Genomic DNA, 19,853 nt, shown 5'->3' on the forward strand with positions numbered 1-19,853 from the left:
AAAAAATCTGTACATGTTTAATACAGACCCATTTTTAGGGGAATAGTTTCCATCCATGGTTTGTTGAATCCACAGAGGAGAACCCATGGATATGAAGAGCTGATTGTGTGTCCTTGAATTTTGAACCATGAAGATATATCACCTCCTGAAAAAAAAAAATGACCAAGATTGAAATTAAATAGCAAACAAAAGAGAATCAAAACAAACGAGGATGTCTAGAAGAGGTTAGCAGGTCACCTTGGAGCAGAACTTGGTCCACCTTTCTTACCTATAAAACTATTATGGGTGACACATAGCTATTGCTAGGGGACGGGTATAAGAAGGCCTTTCTTGTGGCTGGATAGGACCTGCCCCTCCCAGTGGCCCTTGGTATGCAGAACCTGTCCCAGGAGAAGGTGGAAGTCAAAGAGAGTCCAGAGAATAGAGGGATGTGGGCCTCAGCCCTCCACTTTGAAAGAATCTCCCTTCTCTGGGGCTGGGGATGTGGCTCAAGTGGTAGCGCGCTGGCCTGGCATGCGTGCGGCCCAGGTTCGATCCTCAACACCACATACAAACAAAGATGTTGTGTCCGCCGAAAACTAAAAAAAAATAAATATTAAAAAATTTCTCTCTCTATCTCTCCTTAAAAAAAAAAAAAAAAGAATCTCCCTTCTCTGAAGGCTTAAGGAGGGTCGGGGTGGGGGTCAGCTTCCAGGCAGGGGACTTGGGAAATTCACCAAGAAGGAAGAAGTTGGACTAAGGTCAATATGGTTGCAAAGACTGCGAATGGGAAAGGCAGATTCTTATCATGGTGGGTGGTAGCTCCAGGCTTGGAGGCCTTGTGTTGTGGAAACAGAGCTAAGTATTTCAAAGAAAAGCAAAGAGCCTCCCACTTGGGATCCCAATCTCAGGGCTCCCCAGAGGCAGGGTCAAAGTTCCTTGGCGAGTCATTAGGGCCTAGCTCTGAATTAAACGTGGTAGAATGGAAAAGACCATCCTGGCTGCCATCAGCAGGACTCGGGAGCAACAATAGCAGCAAGAAAAGGTGTCTTTTCAGGACCACTCAGATTCTCTGTTTTTTTTTTTTTTCTCCTCCGTGCATTTGGAAGTAGGACCGGGTTGGAAGCAGACTGCCATCTTGGATAATTCATCAAAGAAAGAGCCCAAGAGACAAACTGGGCTTTGTGTTAATCTGGGCATGTTGTTCCTCAATCTGAACATAGCAAATGGAATGATATTAAGGTATTGTTTTTTTAAAAAAAAATACTTTTATAGTTGTAGATGGACAATATCTTCATTATATTTATTTTTATGTGGTGCTGAGGATGAAAACCTAGTGCCTCTGGGCTGGGTCTCAGTGGTGGAACGCTTGCCTAGCATGTGTGAAGCACTGGGTTCGATCCTCAGCACCACATAAAAATAAACAAATAAAATAAAGGCATACTGTCCATCTACGACTACAAAAAAATATTAAAAAAAAAACAAAAACAAAACAGTGCCTCACATGTGCGAGGCAAGCACTCTACCACTGAGCCCCAGCCCCAACCCTTAAGGTATTATTGATAATTACTTTGGGGGTGATTATGGTATTGTGGCTATGTCTACAAGGATTCCTTCTCTTTAAGTGATATATACTGAAATATTTATGGATGAAATAATGTCATGTTTGGGATTTGCTTCAAAACACCCAGAAGGGAGGAGGTGAGGGGGAAGGAAAAACAGAGGAGGTATAGATGGCACCAAATTGGTCATAAATTGATAGTAGTTACTCTGGGTGATGGGTACATGGGTGCCCCCCCTTTTCCTGTAAGCTTAAAAATGTTAAATGTTTTTCTAAAATGTTTAATAAACAAAAGCCGCCAGGTGTCCTGGTGCACACCTGTAATCCCAGGGCTCAGGAGGCTGAGGCAGGATGATCACAAGTTCAAAGCCAGCCTCAGTAATTTAGTGAGGACCTAAGCAACTCAGTGAGATGTTTTCTCTAAATAAGAGACAAAATAGGGATGGGGATGTGGCTCAGTGGTTAAGTGCCCCTGGGTTCAATCCCAGGTACCCGCCCCCCAAAAGAAAAAAGCCATACAAACTTACTTAACCCCAAACTGGTAAAACCTGCCTACCAAGTATGCTTCTGTGCTATTTGTTCCTAGGGTTGCTTGATCTCCTTTTTTTTTTCCAATTCTAGGTCACCTCCCTGAAGTGGGAAACTTATTTCAAACATCTTTCTAATGTGGCTGGGCAGATGGAGGCCATGGAGGACAGTGGTTAGAGTCCAGGACATGTGCTATCTACTCAAAACTGGGCATGGCCTCTGAGCCTGGGAAGTTCCTCTCCTTCTTCTTCTCCTTCTCCTTCCTGGGGACTGAACCCAGGGGCACTCAACCACTGAGCCACATCCCCAGGCCTTTTTAATATTGTTTTGAGACAGGGTCTCTCTAAGTTGCTTAGGGCCTTGCTAAGATGCTGAGGCTGGCCTTGAACTTGGGATCCTCCTGTCTCAGCCTCCCAAGTTGCTGGGATGACAGGCGGGCACCACTGCACCTGGTAATGAGAATCCTTTTATAAACATAAGCTTTTTGCAGGGCTCAGAAGCAAGATTTCTCCAACTAGGTTTTTTTTTTTTTCCTCTTTTTCCCTCCTGATGCCCTCAATCTCCCAAGGCAGGTCATAGAAACTAGAATCCCATTCTCCCAAAGCTCTCCCATAAAACCTAGAAACATTACGCTAACTTTCCCTGCCTTTTTGTGTAAGAGCTAGCCATGAAGAAATCCTCTGACCTGCCTTGTATGGCAGGGTCATACCCAAGGGGTCCTGTCCTACACTGGGGAGGAAAGACTGCTACACAGAGAGACCCAGAAGAATTTGGTGTTATCAGTTTACCCAGAGCAGATGTGGCTTTTGGAAATTGAATATTGTGTCAATTTGAAAGAAATCGATGGATATAATGGCACTGTTGTGGCCCTCAGTATGGAAGATACACTAGTGCTGGGCACCCATTTAAGCTGGTTTTAAAAATGAATAGGAACTGAGCGCAGCGGCACATGTCTATAATTCCAGCAGCTCAGGAGGCTGAGGCAGGAGGATCGCGAGTTCAAAGCCAGCCTCAGCAATTTAGTGAGGCTCTACACAACTCAGTGAGACCTTGTCTCTAAAGAAAAAAGAAAAAGAACTGGGGATGTGGCTCAGTGGTTGACTGCCCCTGGGTTTAATACCTGGTAACACCCCCCCCCCCCAAAAAAAAAAATCCCTTCTATTTAGGAGCACTACAACTGGTAATTTAGAATAATACCATTCCTTCCCTTTGTCATTAATATATGTTTGCTATTTCCTGGCAAATGTTGCTGGTTTACTTTTCGGTTGGTGGGTAGAAGGTGAGTATAATGTAGTTAAGATAGCAAATTGTCCCATAAATAGGTAATGTGTACATGGTATCTCTCCATATTGCACTTGATGCTCCAAATTATTCATTATGATGTTAAATCCACTGCCCAGTGTGTGAGGTAATATTTAACTCCATATACTGACAATCTGAGCTTAGTACTTTCCTAGGTTTGAAAATTAACTTAGAACAGGATTCTTCTGGATTTGTTCATAGCACCATACCTGTAAAAAGGAATGGAGAGTCATTGGAAAGTTGACCCAGGAGGGTGAAAGGTCAACTGAGGTCTGAGATTAGAATCCCAAATAGGAACTGGGAAAATAGCATCCATCCTTGATTAGCCCCAGGAACTTTTATTCTTAAGTTCAATCTTCCAGAAAATTCTATCCAGAAATATTGGGAAGGATTGGGTTTTGGCATCGACCAGACCTAGGTTCAAATCTAGATTCTGTAAAAATCTAAGAAATATTTTGCAATTACTGAAATGATTTATATAGATACGTTGTGACCCAGATGGTAGTGTAGCATTTCACATAAAGGCAAAATACTGGAAGCATTTTTTAAAATGTGTTCTTATTAGTTATACATGATAATAGAATGTATTTTGACATACTCTACATATGTGAAGTATGACTTATCATTCTTCTGGTTGTACATGATGTAGAATTACATTGATCATGTAATCATATATGTACATAGGATAATAATGTCCAATTCATTTTACTATAAAGGAATTAAAATCAACATGCCTCAGTGACGCAGCCACATCAATGTTTACAGCAGCTCAATTCACAATAGCTAAACTATGGAACTAGGTGCCCTTCAACAGATAAATGGAAGCATTTTGAATATCTTTTGAAATAGGTTTGGAAAAAATAAATTGTGAAACTGGGTACAGTGGTGCATTCCTGTAATCCCAGAAACTTGGGAGGCTGAGACAGGAGGATTGCAATTTCAAGGCAGCCTCAGCAACTTAGTGAGACCCTGTTTCAAGATACAATTTTCATAAAGGCACTGGGGATGTAGCCCAGTGGGAGAGCACCCCTGGATCCAATCCCTGATACAGCAAAAAGAAAAAATAAATTGTAATGTATTCATAATGTTGTGAACTGAAGTAGGCCAATTTGGTAAGGCAAACCTGAAGCTCCCTTTTAGCCAGGGTGAGTGAGGCTCAAGTATTCCTCACCTTGCTCCCAAGTTATAATGAAAGTAGCTCTGAGACCCAAATCAGCCTTATGTATATTAACAAGCAGCCACAATCACAAGCACAATCCTTTCAATGGACTCTGGAATTCCAGTTCCCTGCCTCCCATGCAAGGTTCTTTTGAGACAAAGTATCCAGCATCAGGAAACCACGGTGTCCAAATTCATGGCTGCACAAAGGACCCATTAGAGATTTAGCCTTAGGTGCCACTGAACACAGGCCACGTGCCTATCTAGATTCCCCCCACCCTGTTTGTGCAAGGGGGAGCAATATCTCTAATGGTTCAGCCAATCCATAGGCCTTGAATAGTTTTCAATTTCAACAAGAAGAGCTTTTTCTTATCTTTTTTTTTTTTTTTTTTTGCTGTGTTTTGTTGTTATTGTTGTTTATTTTGTTTTGGTTTGGTTTTTGGTGCTAGAGATGGAATCTAGGGCCTTCTGCATGCTAGGAAAGAACTCTACTACTGAGCTACACCCCAGTTCAATAAGAGCCCTCTTCTGGAGCTGGGGTTGTGGCTCAGTGGTAGAGAGCTTGCCTAGCACAGGTGAGGCACTGGGTTCAATCCTCAGCACCACATAAAAAAACATAAACAAATAAAATAAAGGCATCGTGATCATCTACAACTAAAAATATTAAAAAAAAAAAAGAGAGAGACCTTGCCATTCAGGAGGCTGAGGCAGGAGGATCGACAGTTCAAAGCCAGCCTCAGCGATGGCGAGGCCCTAAGTAACTCAGTGAGACCCTGCCTCTAAATAAAATACAAAATAGGGCTGGGGATGTGGCTCAGTGGTCGAGTGCCCCTGAGTTCAAACCCCAGTACCCTCCCCCAAGAAAAACAACCCTTTCCTAATAGCCATTATACAGACTAACTTGAACACTATTCTCATTAGCAAAACACTTGGTGTGGATGGGAGAGAAAAGTGATGTAGATGAAATACTTAGAGGTTGACTTCTCTGATTAAAACTAGCTGATCACTTCTGGAGCGTAACTTCCTGTAAAGAGCAACAAACTGCACCCGGAGGGCTGCTTAAGTATGTGTTGCCCACGTTCCTAACATGCTGTCTATATTTAAAGTAAATTGGGGCTGGGGCTGGGGCTCAGTGGTAGAGCATTTGCCTAGCACGCGTGAGGCACTGGGTTCGATCCTCAGCACCACACAAAAATCAATCAATCAATTAATTAATTAATTAAAGGTCCATCTGCAACTAAAAAAAATTAAAAACAAAAATTAAGTAAATTACACTTCCGGTTTCTCTGCACCAATGATTGAGATAAGGTGCAGGCAGAAACACTACTGGCACAAAGCACTGTGGGTTTTTTTTTTTTTTCCCAGCACCAAGAATTGAACCCAGGGGTGCTTAAGCACTGAGCCACATCCCCAGCCCTTTCTATTTATTATTTTGAGATACGGTCTTGCTGAGTTGCTTAGGACCTCACTAAATTGCTGAAGCTGGCCTCAAACCTTCGATCCTCCTGCCTCAGTCTCCCAAGTCTCTGGGATGCCAGGCCTGCACCACTGCACCCGGTTGTGGGTTGTTTATGAGATGCACTGTGGGAAAAAAATCTTGAAGTTGTGGTGTTGTTAGCTGCTCAGTCCTTGCTAACATTGAAAGACCTGGGGGAAATTTTCAAAGCAAGATTGAAAAACGTTTTCTAACCCTTTGGCCCCAGATGACCACAAGGTGGGTGATCCTCAGTCCCTCCACCAGTCAAAACTCACCAATGAAGCATTCAGGAAACTTCTCATGACCCCAAGGGCTTCACCTACCTCTGTAGCACCCTGTAAGTCATGTCACCATGAGATGCCAAGACAGTGTAGTGAGGGTGAAGACCCAGCTGTCCAAAGGATGAAAAAGAAAAATTATGATGCCAAGCTGTGCCAACCAGAAATGGAGAGAGAGAGAGAGAGAGAGAGAGAGAGAGAGAGAGAGAGAGAGAGAGAAGTACTGGATTTTGACAAGAAAACAAAATGGTATGAACAAACCAAGCTGATCAGCAACGCAGCTAACTACCGTGGCCTCCACTACAGAGGCCCACGAACCAGCTACAGAAAAGAATGCAGCTCATCCAGGAGTCCAAATTCTTGGGTGGTGACGTGGAACACACCCAGTTGGTGAAAGCCTTGGGTTTTGCTCTGCTTCAAAAAATCTGAGCTCAGATTGGCAGCAAAGAGAGACAGGGAATCGATGGCAAAGGCTCAGGAGGAAACCAAGAACCATGAGGATCCTGGGCATCAAATGAAATTGAAAACACTCCTGGGCAGCAACGTTTACCAAATACTTTTCCAGAACAGAGCATGTGAGCAGAACGAGCTGCTCCTGCCACGTGGCACAGCCTATGCGACACACCTGAATGATGATGCTAACATATCCCACCGCTCTTATCCTCAACAAGGCAGATTGACCCACGAGGGGGACCCAGACTACACTAGCCACGAATGACATCGTCATCAGCAAGCCTCACACAGTACCTGAGGCAGGGTGCCCACAGCAAGCTCAAGAAGAATTTGGATAAAGGGAAGCTGGAGAGAAGAAACTTCCAGAAGCCAACATGGACATTCTTGAAGATATTGGGGATGATGTGCCCTCCACAACCAAGACACCTTGGGACAAGGAGCCAGAGAGACCTGGATCAAGAGTGGGAGTGAGTCGGAGCCCACAAGATACAGGAGAAAAGAGAAGACCCAGCTGGGGCCTGGCTTTGAGAAGCTGAAAGTGGACCATGGGTGTGGACAAAGGACCTGGGCCTGCCAAGTGCGTTCATGAAAAGTGTGCTGGGCCTGCTGGCTGCGAAGGCACTGAATTGCTAAGGAAGCCAGAAAAAAGCCGATGAGAGAATTTTTTGGAGTGTTCAACGGTTCTGGCAAGGGCTGCCCAGCCATAATGGCTGTGGACAGTGATGCAGAGAGGCTGTACCCCAAAATAAACCAGAATAACAAGAAGGAACCCTTGTGCCGCTAGGACGCTAATATTCTGGAAGAATACCATGAGTCCATGAACCACAAGGAGGTCTGATCCAAAGCTGTACCCCACTGTGCTATGAAGATGTCTGAGACAGGTGCTGTGGCTCACGCCTGTGATCCCAGCAGCTCGGGAGGCTGAGGCAGGAGGATCTCGAGTTCAAAGCCAGCCTCACAACTTAGAGAGGCCCTGAGCAACTCAGTGAGACCCTGTCTCTAAATAAAATACAAAATAGGGATGGGGATGGGGCTCAGTGGTTGAGTGCCCCTGAGTTCAATCCCCAGTATCAAAACAAACAAAGAAAACACACAACCAACGCACTAATCTCCAGTTGTAACTAGAGAGTTTCCGCAAGGTCGTGTTCTCTACTGCTTGCTTTTTACAATTCTCAGAAAGGTTGCAAGGTGTTTTTAGTGAATGCATATAATGTTTTATTGTATAATCTTTGGTTCTGTTAAAACCGGTCAACCTCAGGGACTGGGATTGTGGCTCAGTGGTAGAGTGCTTGCCTCGCATGCGTGAAGCACTGGGTTCCATCCTCAGCACCACATAAAAATAAATAAAATAAAGATATTGTGTCCATATTCAATGAAAAAAATATTTTTAAAAAATCAGTCAGCCTCAGATACCCTGGGGAGCTGCTGCAGGACTGAGACGCTATGCTGGAGTGGGGTGGGGGTGGAGTGTGTGGCCTGTGCCCAGGCTTTGTGGCTGTCAGTTTCTGAGTGCCCTCTTCCCACAGACTGCAGTTCACCTCCGTGACTATGCGGAGGTATCTTGTGCATGACTTGATTCTTTGTGGTTACGTGATTCCGGCCAAGACACTGATGCAGGCAGCCAACTATACCATGGGCTGAGAAACCATCTTCCTCTCCAACCCTGGTGATGTCCATCTCACCCAATGGCTAAGCAAAAACAAGGACAAAACCAACTTCTGGTACCTGGGCTTGGCTGGAGTATGCAGCCTCATGTGGGGTGGTGGGTGGCAGAGCTGGAGGGAACCCTTCCCCTCATTTGTGGGCTGGAGAACTTCAAAATTGAAATCCTACAGACCAATGACCTAAGTAAGAAGTTCAGCCTCTTGTTGACACCCGAGAAGCCATTCTTCTTCACATTCTTGTTCTTTAAGCAGGACCCAGTCCTGGTGTGATCAGAGAGGGTGGCACTGCTCTCCTGCCAGCCAAGCTGACAGTCATGTGGTGGGATGGCCCAGTGTGGGGACACAAGTTTTTTTTTTTTAATATATATATTTTTAGTTGTAGATGGACACAATATCTTTTTTAAAAAATTGTTTATTTTTATATGATTCTGGGGATCAAACCCAGGGTCTCACATGTGTGAGGCAACCGCTCTACCACTGAGCTACAACCCCAGCCTGGGACACAGGGTTTTTGTATCTCCACTCTTCTGTCCCCATTCTGCTCCTTTTGGGCAGATGGATTTGGGTCTCTGTGGTCAAGTGCCCCAGCTCAGCTGAGCCCCTCCTTTCCACCCACCTCCTTCTCTTCTTCAACTGCCCCAGGAAGACAATAAATTATACTTTGGGGATCCAAAAATATAAATAAATAAATAAGTTGGTTAACCTGCAACAAATAACTTATAGAAACCAGAACCCAGACTATGAAATACTATGTAGCTGTAAAAAAAGAATAAGATACAATCAACTCGGTAATGATGTTACTAAATGGCAAATAAATGTCATGTATTAAAGCCAAATACCACACTGGAAATTAATAATATACATCTCTACTTCCTGCCTTAGTAAAGTAACTGAGATATATATATATATTTTATGTCCTGCTCAGCCTGAGTTCTATGATATAGCAGTAGTAGGGTCCAGTCCCTGATGAGTGTTAAAGATGTTTAAATTCCCACATTAGCTGAAATGTTAGCAAGTACACGGAACTGAGAAGGGTCCTGGTAGGGGGTATAATTTTTAAGTACAAAAAAAAGCATGGATATATAACATGACTTTATTTTTCTTCATGCATTTGTATATTTTGAAATTGTATGTATTACTTTGGTCACATGAATTTTAAAACTTGGCACTGTCAGGACTGGGGGTATAGCTTAGTGGTAGAGCACTTGCCTGGGCAGCCTGAGGCAGGAGGATCGTGAGTTCAAAGCCAGCCTCAGCAACTTAGTGAGGCCCTAAGCAAGTCAGCGAGACCCTGTCTCTAAATAAAATATAAAAAAGATTTCCAACCCCAGCATTGCAAAATAAAACAAAAAGAGTTAAATGATCTTATAGAAGAATGTGGTGAAATGTTTACATACATATTGTTAGGCAAAATAGTATTATATTAGCTATGACAACCATTAACTTCTCATCTGTGTGCAAACCCCCTGTGGCAGATTGTATTTTCTAAACAGCTCTCTGACATGGAGCCCAACAGTCTCTTCTTACAGTGGGACTTTGGCTTTAACAGGCCTCTATTGAGAGGTGTGGGGTCTGTTTCTTCCTGCTATGGTTCAAATATTTTTTCCAAAACTCATATTGAAATGTAACTGCTGCTATAACATTATTTAGGGGACTGGGGGCCGGGGGCTGTGGCACATGTTTGTAATCCCTGAAGCTTGGGAGGCTGAGGCAGGAGGATCACAAGTTCAAAGCCAGCCTCAGCAATTTAGTGAGGTTCTAAGCAACTCAGGGAGACCCTGTCTCTAAATAAAAAATTTAAAAAGGGGCTGGGGATGGGGCTCAGTGGTTAAGAACCTATGGGTTCAATCCCTGGTACCAGAGGGTGGGTAGGTAGTCTATGGGGTTTAATGCAGAATGGGGAAGACAGAAAAGAAGGGGAACTGCTGGGGGGAAACCGAGGACACAGGACCTGCTCTGGTGGCCATGCATTCCAACCAGCTCTCATGAAAATTTGTCATGAAAAGAATTGCTGGGGAGACACAGTTTTTGCCCTGTCTTTGCCTGTGTGATTATCTAGAAATTAAACTTACTGGTACCTTCATGTTATGGTTTGGGTATGATTGTCCTCGAAAGGTTCATGTGCTGGAAGCTTCACCCCTAGTGTGGTTGTGTCAAGGTGGCAGAACTTTTAATAGGTAATGCTTGGGCTGGGGTAGAGCACTTGCCTGGCATGCGTGAGGGCCTGGGTTCTATACCCAGCACCGGAAGAAAGGAAGGGAGGGAGGGAAGAAAACAAAAGGTCAGGCTTAGGCCATTGATCTCTAGGCCTTAGAAGGGATTGATGTAGTTCTCTTAGACCCTGGTAAATTCCCTCAGGAGTGAATTGTTATAAAAGAGCAAGCCTGGCCTCTGAATCTCTTTGGCTTCTTGTTTTGCCATGTGACTTCCTCTGCATGTTCTCCTGCCCTTGTGATGCCATCCTCCATGAAGCCCTCATCAGAAGCTGAACTGATGGGACTGCTAGTCTTGAACATACAGCATCCAAAACTGTGAGCTAAATAAACCTCTTTTCTTCATATATTACTAAGCCTCATGTATTTTGTTATAGCAACAGAAATCAAAATACTTCGCTATTAGATTTCCTCTATTTCATACTCCACATATAAATAGAAATCATTTATTAAATAATTCATTCATTTATTCATCAAATATTGTGTTCTTACAACATTTTCTACGAACACTGAGTTGTTATACTTTCACCTATGTATATCCTCCATGTAACTACCACCCAGTTCAAGATATAAAGCATTTTTAGTACCCGAGAAAGTTCACCTGTGCTCCCTCCAAGTCTGCCTCTATCACCCTTAAAGATAAGAAATATTTTGAGTACTCTCATCATAGAGTCAGAGGATACAGGTTTTTTCAGGGTGGTGGTGAAATCACCAAAGTAAGTGTCCAGTGGCTTAATAAGATGAAGTTCCCATTAAAACTTGGAAATAAGATTGCCCTCTGACTCAGTCAGGGTTTAATCAGGAAAAAATATTTCAAACAGAAAGATTCTATGCTGAGAATTTAAGGTGCTTACAAAATCCTCAAAAGAGCTTGAAGAGCAGAAGGGGAGGGACTGTCTGTCCTTGGGCTATTGGTTTCAAAAATCATACGACTTTAGCTGCGATCCAGAGATGAGGAAGCTGCCACTTTGCTACCAGAATTGCCAATCCCACCATGAAGCTGGCCACTAGACAGAGAGATTAGAGTCTGGCCCCCTCTACACCAGCACCTGTTCACCAGCACCAAGCAGAAGAAAAATGACTTCTGTCTTACTTCCGCTTTCCAAAATATAGTACAAGTGCATCTCATCAGTGAAATCCCAATCATGTCTGGAAAATTCTAGTGCAAGGGAGTCTGGGTAATATAGTTGTTAGCTTTCCAGCCCCTGAGATAAGAGTGAAATCAAAAAGGGGGTGAAGATGGATACTGAGTGTCTGGCACACAGCTTCTGAGCATGACATGTCTTAGAGGAGACTATAGCTACTATGCCCTCCAGGACACTGGCTTCTGAGCCATCGTGATTTTGCTATTGTTAAATCAAAAGTATGAGGGAGGGGAGGGGGATGGGAATAGCAAAGATATTAGAATGAATGGGGCAGAACTTTCCTGAGTTCATATATGAATACACGACCAGTGAAACTCCACATCATGTGCAACCACAAGAATGGGAAGTTAGTTATTTATTTTTATGTGGTGCTGAGGATCGAACCCAGAACCTTATATGCACGAGGCAAATGCTCTATCCCTGAGCCACAACCCCAGCAAGAATGGGAAGTGATACTCCATGTCTGTATGATATGTCCAAATACACTCCACTGTCCTGTGTAGCTAAAAAGAACAAATAAAATAAATACATAAAAAGTATAAACAGACCTCAAAAAAGGAGGAATTAGTGATAAATTTATCAGAAGCATGTTATAAGGAGCTTGAGAGAAAGAAATAGGGGTACTTAAACAGTGAACAAAAAAGAACATGCTTTTGTGTGTGTGTGCGCGCGCGTGTGTATGTGTGTGTGCACACGCGCGTTGGGGATGGAACCCAGGGCCTTGCACATGCTAGGTAAGTACTTTGCCACTGAGCCACACCCCAGCCCTAAAACATTCTTATTTTAGTCAGGGTTGTTAGTCACAAGCCCCACACACCCAATCAAATCAGCTGATGCAAAAGAAGAGACTGCCCTTATACCCATTGGGATAACCAATATAAAATAAATAAATAAAGAGATAAATAAATAAATAAATACCAAGTGTTGGCAAGGATGTAAAGAGGCTGGGAACCTTACGCATGGTTGGTGAAATTACACAGGGCTACATCCTCTGTGGAAAACCATATGGTAGTTTCTCAAAAAATTAAAATACAATTTCATGATCTGGCAAAGCCCACTTCCTAGCTGAAAACAGGGTTTATACTGGGGACTGAACTTAGGGGCACTTAACCACTGAGCCATGTCTCAATCCCTGTTTTATATTTTAATTTAGAGACAGGGACTCACAGATATGCTTAGGGCCTCACTAAGTTGCTGAAGCTGGCTTTGAATTCATGATCCTCCTGCCTCAGCCTCCCAAGCTGCTGGGATGACAGGTGTGCACCACCATGCCCAGCTGAAAACAGTCTTGAAGAGATGTTTTACAAATCCATGTTCATAGCAGAACTATCCATAATAACCCAAACACAGAAGCAACCCAAGTGTCCATCAACAGATGAATGGATAAACAAAATGTGATAAATCCATATAGTGGAATACTATTCAGCCTTAAAAAGGAAGGCAATTCTGACATGTGCTACAATATGGAGGGACCTCAAGGATACTGTAAGGATATTAAATAAGATAAGCCCGTTGCAGCCAGCAGCAGTGGCACATGCTTATAATCCTAGCAGTTGGAGAGGCTGAGATAAGAGGATCAACTTCAAGGCCAACCTTGGCAACTTGGTGAGACCTTGTCTCAAAATTAAATTAAATTTTAAAGGGGCTTTGGGTGTAAGTCAGAGCTGCATGCCCCTGGGTTCAATCTCCAGTACTGGGGAAAACAAATTTTTAAAAACAAAGAAGCCAGTTGCAAAAGAATACAATGTAACTTACCAGTACTCAAATTCATAGAGAGAAAATGAAATGATAGTTGTCAGAAGCTGGGGGAAGGGAGGAAGGAGGAATGATTGTTTAATGTGTACAGAGTTGCAGATTTACACAAGGAAAGTGTTTTGGAGATGGATGGTGGTAACAGTTGCTGAACAATTCCAAAGTACTTAATGCCACTGAACTGTACACTTAAAATGGTTAAGATGCTCCTGTAATTCCCACGGTTTCAGGAGGCCGAGGCAGGAGGATCGCAGTTCAAAGCCAGCCTCAGCAAGAGCAAGGCGCTAAGCAACTCAGTGAGACCCTGTCTCCAAATAAAATACAAAATAGGGCTGGGGATGTGGCTCAGTGGTCGAGTGCCCCTGAGTTCAATCCCCAGTACCACCTACCCCCAAAAATGGTTAAGATGGTAAAACATTTTAGTATAATTACAGTAAATTTATTTTTTAAATGACAGGATTGAGTTATAAGGATTCTGGGGGCATTTCACCTATTTCCAAGTCAGGGAAAGCCGTTGAGACTTCCCAGGGATTGACAACCAAGAATTTCAAACCCGGTAGGACCAGTGGACACATCTGGTCTTTCCTGTCTACTTGTCTTTGGATGTCAGCTTTACTCCTCTCTAAATATGTGGCAAAAGATGGTAACTCCCAGGTCTCTCTGTTCAAGGGTTACCAAAGAAATCAGTAGGATCTTTGAGCCCCAATCCCCAAATTCTAGGATTGAGAAGCCCATTGGCCTGTCTGGGTCACGTGACCACCCCATTTCAGTTGGTAGTTTATCAAGCACAGACTAGCTGGCGGGGACGTGAGAAGGAATGGGAAGGTTTCAAGAATGACCAGGTGTGACCCATGCGACTGCCCTGCCAAAGATGGCTTATTACAGTACATTCCAGTTGTGGAGATGGGTGCAGCTGAGCCTAATGTTTTGGGTATTTTAATGTATATCTGACGGTATACACACCGAGTCGACAATGATGAAGTAGGAGTCCCATGTCACTTGCATTTTTGAAGAGAACACACTAAGCAGGGCGTGGTGGCACACACCTGTAATCCCAGCAGCTCAGGAGGCTGAGGCAGGAGGATCGCGAGTTCAAAGTCAGCCTCAGCAATTTAGCAAGGCTCTGTCTGTAAATAAAATATTTAAAAGGATATGGCTCAGTGGTTAAGTGTCCCTGGGTTCACATCTCCAGCACCTAAATAAATAAATAAAATATCTGGGAAGACAGTCCCTTATAAGGGCAACCATAACACTGGCCTTTCTTTGGAAACTTCCACACTCACTGAAGAACTGATCTGTAAATACAAGATTCTTCAAACAAAAATTGAATCCACTACATGTAATTTCTACCAAGTCAAAGGGAAGTGTGCCTTCTCAAGATTCAAAGGAGCAAACTAGACTTATAAAGGCTTTCTACTGTGAAATATAACACACAATGAATACACATCAATGTTCAGAATATGGATAATCATATAAAATGAACACTAGTGTAGCAACCACTACCTATGTTAAGAAATGACTGGCACCCCTAAATCCTGCTGCATGTGTGTTTCAGAAATATCTGTTTTCTCTCCACCCTGGAGGCTACCACTATTCTGATTTTTACGTAACAATCTCTTTATTTTTATTTATTTATTTATTTTTTGCTTTGTTTTTTGGTACTGGGGATTGAACCCAGGGGCACTTAACCCCTGAGCCACATCCCCAGCCCTTTTTATTTTTTATTTAGAAACAGGGTCTCACTAAGTTGCTTAGGGCCTCAATAAGTTGTTGAGGCTGGCCTCCAACTTGTGATCCTCCTGCCTCAGCCTCCCAAGTCACTGGGATCACAAGCATGCACCACCACACCCAGACATTCTATTGCTAATGGACATTTAAACTGCTTTCACTCTGGGGCTATTACAACCGGTGCTGGTAGGGACATTCTTGTACATGTATTCTGTCGTATGTAAATGCATTTTAGTGTGGTATTTATTCCAACTGAACAGCTGACTCATAGGCTAGGAATAGCTTCAACTTTAATAGATTAGGCAATATTCTTGGATACCATTGCACCAATTTATACTCCTACTAGCACGATACGAGTTTCAGCTGATTCACAATCCTTGCCTACGCTTGGCATGGCCAGGCATTTAGCTTTTGCCAACCTAGTGGTGTGTGGTGCTATCTCGTGGTTTCAGATTTGCATTTCCCTAACTAATAATAAGGTTGAGAATCTTTTTTTAATATGTATTTACTGGCCTTTGATTTCCTCTTTGGTGAGGTCTGTGAAAGTCTGTGACCTACTTTTCTATCAGATTGTCTTGTTCTTATTGAGTCACAGGGTGATTCATATATTCTGGATACAACTTATCTTTTCCCATTTTCTGGCTCATATTTTCACTTACTTTATAGTGTTTTTTTTTTCAGAACAGTTTGACATTTACAGAAAAATCGAGAATACAATACAGATATTTCCCACATACCTCACACCCAGCCTTCCCTATTATTAGCGTCAGTGTGGTCCATTTGTCACAACTAATGAACCAATATTGATATATTACTATTAACTAAAGTTCATACTTTATTCATATTTCCTTTTTTCTGTTGGAGTAGCCCAAGCAGGACACCTCATTACATTCCATCATCATTTCTCTTTAGGCTTCTCTTGGCTGTGACAGTTTCTTAGACTTTCCTTATCTTTGGCAACATTGACAGTTTTGAAGGGTGGTGATCAGGTGTTTTGTAGAAAGCTCCTCTACTAGAATTTGTCCCATACTTCTCTCATGGGGGTGGACGACCACACAGGTGAAGCATCATATCATATCCGGATACATACTATCAATGTGGTTTATCACTGCTGATGTTGACCTTGATCTCCTGACTGAGGGAGTGTTGTCAGGTTTCTGCATTGTACAGCTATCCTCCTCTCCCTTCTCCACCTTTCTGTACTGCATATGATGTCTTTTGAAGAACAGAAATCCTTTTTTTCCATATTTTTGTTGGTGCATGATCATTATATATAACGGTGGAATTTGTTGTTACATATTTGTATGCACACACAATATAACCATATAATTTGGTCAACATCATTCCCAAGAGCTGGGCATGGTGGTGCATGCCTGTAATCTCAGTGGCTTAGGAGGCTGAGGCAGGAGGATCACAAGTTCAAGGCCAGCCTCAGCAATTCAGGGAAACCCTAAGCAACTTACTGAGACCCTGTCTCTGAATAAAAAATGAAAAGGGCTGGAGATGTGGCCCAGTGGTAAAACACCCCTGGGTTCAATCCTCTGTACCAAAAAAAAAAAAAATGTTCCCCAGTTTTTTGAAGAGCAGAAATTCTTCATTAATAATAATTATTATCATTGAGTGGGAGGTTGCATGCTCTGGGGGCAGAGCATGACCTCAGCCTCTACAGGGCTTCCAGGGGGCTGGTTTGCAGGCCAGGCCATCTCACCAAGCTCTCTCTGGGGTCACTCAGAACTCATTGCTAGAATGAATTGGGGAAGGGAACAGAATTAGGGACGCCAACCAAAATGTGTGTTCTTTCAAATCTCACATTCAGAACTTTAGTCTTGAAATTCAAGAGCCAAGAAATTGACATCTCTGTTTTCCCTTTCTCCTCTGAGTCTTCCCCTCAGGGCAATGGCTGGCAGGCCCCTGGCCTGTGGCAGCAAGGGAAGGGGAAGAAGGTTGGGTTTTTTTTTTTTTTTTTTGAGCTGCCAAATAGGCCTTTTCTGCAAACACATATGCACCTTTTAATGCCTCAAAGGAAAAGTTAACCACACAGTACATCATCCATTGTAGCCAGGCGGGGATGGGGGCGGCTGAAATCCCAGCAACTAGTTCGGAGGCTGAGGCAGGAGGATTGCAAGTTCTAAGTCAGCCCCAGCAACTTAGCGAGGTGCTAAGCAACTCAGTGAGACCCTGTCTCTAAATAAATTGCAAAATAAGGCTGGGGATGGGGCTCAGTGGTTAAGTGTCCCTGGGTTTAATCCCTGGTACCAAAGAACAAAAGACTGATGGGCTGGGGATGTGGCTCAGGAGGGAACGCGCTCACCTGGCATGCACGGGGCGCTGGGTTTGATCCTCAGCACCACATAAAAATAAAATAAAGATGTTGAATATTAAAAAATTCTCAATCTCTCTCTCTTTAAAAAAAAAAAGACTGAATCATAAAACAGAACTGCTGACCACTCACAGTGTGATCTTGACAACATATGCACTTCCCTAGGTTCAATCTCTCAATCTATGCACCGAGGAGAAGGCTTCCAGAGCATTTCTTGCTAAATTCTGAGGCTCTAATAAGCAGTAATGGTCCTCTGAGAAAGCGGGAAGGGAACTTTAGATGTAAGGATAAGCTATTTGCCCTTAGCCCAAAAGACTATGTTATTTCTCAAGACAAACAGAGTAAGAAAAATTGTGACACTATGAGGTTTTCTTGCAGGGTGGAGATTTGTTTTATATTCCTATCTATACAATTTTGATGCTATTCCTCAAATTAAAAGAAATAAGATTGTCCTAGAACTCTTTTAAGAACAGAAAAAGAAAAAAAAAAACCTCCTTCCCCTGTTTCTTTAGGCTAGATGAAACTGCAGAAACTCTGGTCCACTTTTAGCTGATTATCTCCCTAAATAAGGGTAATTTAGATAAGCTCTTGAAGGGCCTCTGGTTTAAAACCGTTCTAGGATATGAAGCAAGAAGGATTTTTCAATTGATGTGCACAGAAATGAATTCATCATGCCTAAAAATGATTAAAAAATTTTTTTTCAAGCTAGTCATGTTAGAGTTGATGTTTTGGAAATTAGCTGCTTTAGACATTTTGGTTCTCATAATTTTACATTTTCAATGGACAAAATATCTTTGCTTTTTCAGATTTAAGTCACATTTGTGAAAATTCTCTGCTGGAAAAAAATGCAATTTTGAGAGTTCAGAGTTTCCTGAGGTTGAGGGAGAAACTCCAGAGTCCGTTTTCTAAACTGAGAGTGGCTTTGGGGCTGGGCATGTGGCTTGGTGGTGGAGTGCTTGCAACAGACACACACACACAGTGGCTTTGATAAGCAAAATGGGTTCTAGAAAGCTCAGGCTGAGTATTTGGGGAATCTTCTGATTCCAGTTTTGAGGTGGGCAAATTTTCCTTGGGTTGTTTTGCTGCCTGGGAAACTCCTGGGATTGCTGTTTTCAACCCGCGCCCGTGCCTGTCCATCCGTCCGTCTGTCTGTCTCTCTCTGTCTCTTTTCTCCTTCCAAGTTAATTCTAAGAAGAAAATAAAGAGTGGGAACTGAGAAAACAGAGACATTCTTCTCCTAATAAGTCTGTCCTATATTTGTGCACTGAACAGTACTCAACCACCTTCTATGCATTTCCTGAAAAGTGTAGTTCTTTCTCATGTACATTTCAAGATTCTTAATAAATATGTCCCTAACTTAAAGTTTTAGCTTGGCGTCCCCTTCCCTCATACAATCTCTTCTTTTATCAAGCTGAACAGTTAATGAAGAGGCTTTCTTACTTTAGAGTTTCCCCTACCTGGAAGAAGCTCCCTACCTCCTCGCATACTGAAATCATATCCATCTGTCAAGGTCATCAGCAGGAGTATCATTTTCTAACCAGTGTCACTTCCTGCTTCACACCGTAGAGACTAAAGACCATAAGCTGTGGGAAGGGAAGATCCTGGTCCAATTACTAAGTCTAGCTCTGCTATATCGGCACAGAACACCTTGCCCAGACTAGAAACTGAAAAATGGATATTCCGTCCCACCGTTCTTGGATAGTTCGGAAAGTATTCGGAGGCAGGGCTGCCAGATTCGGCTAATCAAAATAAGGACGCTCAGTTATATTTGATTTTCAGATAAAAAAAATGAATACTTGCTTTAGTATGTCCCATAAAAATGTTCGAGACGTACTAAAAAATATTTGTTGTTTATCTGAAATTCAATTCTGGGAGTCCTGTATTTTATCGAACACCCCTCCTTGGGGGCAGGGATTCCCAGGGGCATCTAGCTTTTTTCCCGCAGATGCTCAACATCTGGGTACTTGTTAAAGCGAAACCCGAACCTGCCGTTGTACATTTGGCATTCGTAGCAGGGTGGAGCCCACGACCCGGAAAGACAGACCCCCCCCAGTTGGAGATCGTCGCCGGAGACTGAACAAAAAGTCGGCACTCAAGAGGCAGCCTCACCCGGTGGGCTCTCGCGACCCCGCGACCGGCTCGGTCAGCCCCTCAACACCCCCTGCCTTACCCTTCATCTTATGACCCGTCATCGCCGGCAGGAGGTCGGCACCGTCCAGCTCTTCAATCCTTGGCTACCATTGGCAGGGCATTCCATCCATCATTCTATACCCTGCCCAAAAGGCTGGCCGCTCC

General features: G+C 43.1%; 1 long non-coding RNA gene and 1 pseudogene across 1 annotated transcript; one reads left to right on the plus strand and one right to left on the minus strand.

Annotated features, from left to right (window-relative positions):
• Position 1: 1 nt before the first annotated feature.
• On the minus strand, positions 2-19,824 carry LOC139703229 (uncharacterized). Its single transcript, XR_011705601.1, has 3 exons — positions 19,729-19,824; positions 14,474-14,637; positions 2-145 (listed from the first exon to the last, which is right to left on the minus strand). It is a non-coding gene; the product is annotated as an uncharacterized lncRNA (long non-coding RNA).
• Positions 1,765-8,377, plus strand: LOC114086041 (protein Red pseudogene; annotated as a pseudogene).
• Positions 19,825-19,853: the final 29 nt, after the last annotated feature.

Source organism: Marmota flaviventris, chromosome X (assembly GCF_047511675.1).
Source record: "Marmota flaviventris isolate mMarFla1 chromosome X, mMarFla1.hap1, whole genome shotgun sequence".
Taxonomy (NCBI): domain Eukaryota; kingdom Metazoa; phylum Chordata; class Mammalia; order Rodentia; family Sciuridae; genus Marmota; species Marmota flaviventris.